Raw genomic sequence first — 3,628 nt, 5'->3', positions numbered from 1 at the left:
ACTTGCCACACGTGAAGTCAGTTCAGACACTGCCAGCCTGAGTCAGGTCATTCCCCTCATCAGGCTTTTGCAGAAGAAGCTGGAGACATTGAAGGAGGAGCTAAAACAGAGCGATTCCGCTAGGCATGTGGGACTTGTGGATGGAGCCCTTAATTCGCTTAACCAGGATTCACGGGTGGTCAATCTGTTGAAATCAGAGCAATACATTTTGGCCACCGTGCTCGATCCTAGATTTAAAACCTACGTACTATCTCTCTTTCCGGCAGACACAAGTCTGCAGAGGTTCAAAGACCTGCTGGTGAGAAAATTGTCAAGTCAAGCGGAACGTGACCCGTCACCATCTCCTCCTTCACATTCTCCCGCAACTGGGGGTGCGAGGAAAAGGCTAAGAATTCCGAGCCCACCCGCTGGCGGTGATGCAGGGCAGTCTGGAGCGAGTGCTTGCATCTGGTCCGGACTGAAGGACCTGCCAACGATTACTGACATGTCGTCTACTGTCACTGCATATGATTCTGTCACCATTGAAAGAATGGTGGAGGATTATATGAGTGACCGCATCCAAGTAGGCACGTCAGACAGTCCGTACGTATACTGGCAGGAAAAAATAAGAATTTACTCACTGGTAATTCTATTTCTCGTAGTCCGTAGTGGATGCTGGGTACTCCGTAAGGACCATGGGGAATAGACGGGCTCCGCAGGAGACTGGGCACTCTTTAAAGAAAGATTAGGTACTACATCTGGTGTGCACTGGCTCCTCCCTCTATGCCCCTCCTCCAGACCTCAGTTAGGGAAACTGTGCCCGGAAGAGCTGACATTACTAGGAAAGGATTTGGAATCCAGGGTAAGACTCATACCAGCCACACCAATCACACCGTACAACTTGTGATAACTATACCCAGTTAACAGTATGAACAACAGCTGAGCCTCATTCAACAGATGGCTCAGAACAATAACCCTATAGTTAAGCAATAACTATATACAAGTATTGCAGAAGTCCGCACTTGGGACGGGCTCCCAGCATCCACTACGGACTATGAGAAATAGAATTACCGGTGAGTAAATTCTTATTTTCTCTGACGTCCTAGTGGATGCTGGGTACTCCGTAAGGACCATGGGGATTATACCAAAGCTCCCAAACGGGCGGGAGAGTGCGGATGACTCTGCAGCACCGAATGAGCAAACTCAAGGTCCTCCTCAGCCAGGGTATCAAACTTGTAGAATTTTGCAAACGTGTTTGATCCCGACCAGGTAGCAGCTCGGCAAAGTTGTAAAGCCGAGACCCCTCGGGCAGCCGCCCAAGAAGAGCCCACCTTCCTCGTGGAATGGGCTTTTACCGATTTAGGATGCGGCAGTCCAGCCGCAGAATGAGCCTGCTGAATCGTGCTACAGATTCAGCGAGCAATAGTCTGCTTAGAAGCAGGAGCACCCAGCTTGTTGGGTGCATGCAGGATAAACAGCGAGTCAGTTTTTCTGACTCTAGCCGTCCTGGAAACATAGATTTTCAGGGCCCGGACTACGTCCAGCAACTTGGAATCCTCCAAGTCCTGAGTAGCCGCAGGCACCACTATAGGTTGGTTCAAATGAAACGCTGATACCACCTTAGGGAGAAATTGGGGACGAGTCCTCAATTCTGCCCTGTACATATGGAAGATCAGATAGGGGCTTGTACATGACAAAGCCGCCAATTCTGACACACACCTAGCCGAAGCTAAGGCCAATAGCATGACCACTTTCCACGTGAGATATTTTAGCTCCACGGTCTGAAGTGGCTCAAACCAATGTGATTTTAGGAAATCCAACACAACGTTGAGATCCCAAGGTACCACTGGAGGCACAAAAGGGGGCTGAATATGCAGCACTCCCTTGACAAACGTCTGAACTTCAGGCAGTGAAGCCAGTTCTTTTTGAAAGAAAATAGACAGGGCCGAAATCTGGACTTTAATGGATCCCAATTTTAGGCCCATAGTCACTCCTGACTGTAGGAAGTGCAGAAATCGACCCAGCTGAAATTCCTCTGATGGGGCCTTCATAGCCTCACACCAAGCAACATATTTCTGCCATATGCGGTGATAATGTTTTGCTGTCACATCCTTCCTAGCTTTTATCAGCGTAGGAATGACTTCAACCGGAATGCCCTTTTCCATCAGGATCCGGCGTTCAACCGCCATGCCGTCAAACGCAGCCGCGGTAAGTCTTGGAACAGACAGGGTCCCTGCTGCAGCAGGTCCTGTCGGAGCGGCAGAGGCCAAGGGTCCTCTGAGATAATTTCTTGTAGTTCCGGGTACCAAGTTCTTCTTGGCCAATCCGGAACGATGAGTATAGTTCTTACTCCTCTCTTTCTTATTATCCTCAGTACCTTTGGTATGAGAGGAAGAGGAGGGAACACATAAACCGATTGGTACACCCACGGTGTCACTAGAGCGTCCACAGCTATCGCCTGAGGGTCCCTTGACCTGGCGCAATATCTTTTTAGCTTTTTGTTGAGGCGGGACGCCATCATGTACACCTGTGGCCTTTCCGAACGATTTACAATCAGCTGGAAGACTTCTGGATGAAGTCCCCACTCTCCCGGGTGGAGGTCGTGCCTGCTGAGGAAGTCTGCTTCCCAGTTGTCCACTCCCGGAATGAACACTGCTGACAGTGCTATCACGTGATTCTCCGCCCATCGGAGAATCCTTGTGGCTTATGCCATTGCCATCCAGCTTCTTGTGCCGCCCTGTCGGTTTACATGGGCGACCGCCGTGATGTTGTCTGACTGAATCAGCACAGGCTGGTTTTGAAGCAGGGGTTTTGCTTGACTTAGGGCATTGTAAATGGCCCTTAGTTCCAGAATATTTATGTGTAGGGAAGTCTCCTGACTCGACCATTGTCCTTGGAAGTATCTTCCCTGAGTGACTGCCCCCCAACCTCGGAGGCTTGCATCCGTGGTCACCAGGACCCAGTCCTGAATGCCGAATCTGCGGCCCTCGAGAAGATGAGCACTCTGCAGCCACCACAGCAGAGACACTTTGGCCCTCGGGGACAGGGTGATCAACCGATGCATCTGAAGATGCGATCCGGACCACTTGTCTAACAGATCCCACTGAAAGATCCTTGCATGGAACCTGCCGAAGGGAATTGCTTCGTAAGAAGCTACCATATTTCCTAGGACTCGCGTGCAGTGATGCACCGACACCTGGTTTGGTTTCAGGAGGTCTCTGACCAGAGATGACAACTCCTTGGCCTTCTCCTCCGGGAGAAACACCTTCTTCTGTTCTGTGTCCAGAATCATTCCCAAGAACAGCAGACGCGTCGTAGGAACCAGCTGCGACTTTGGGATATTCAGAATCCAGCCGTGCTGTTGTAGCACTTCCTGAGATAGTGCTACTCCGACCAACAACTGCTCCTTGGACCTCGCCTTTATAAGGAGATCGTCCAAGTACGGGATAATTATACCTCCCTTCTTTCAAAGGAGTATCATCATTTCGGCCATTACCTTGGTAAATACCCTCGGTGCCGTGGACAGACCAAACGGCAACATCTGGAATTGGTAATGACAGTCCTGTACCACAAACCTGAGGTACTCCTGGTGAGGTGGGTAAATGGGGACATGTAGGTAAGCATCCTTGATGTCCAGTGCGACCATAAA

The sequence above is a fragment of the Pseudophryne corroboree genome, chromosome 1 (assembly GCF_028390025.1).
Source record: "Pseudophryne corroboree isolate aPseCor3 chromosome 1, aPseCor3.hap2, whole genome shotgun sequence".
Classification (NCBI taxonomy): Eukaryota; Metazoa; Chordata; class Amphibia; order Anura; family Myobatrachidae; genus Pseudophryne; species Pseudophryne corroboree.
The sequence above is the reverse complement of the archived record's forward strand: the minus strand, read 5'-3'. Positions refer to the sequence as shown.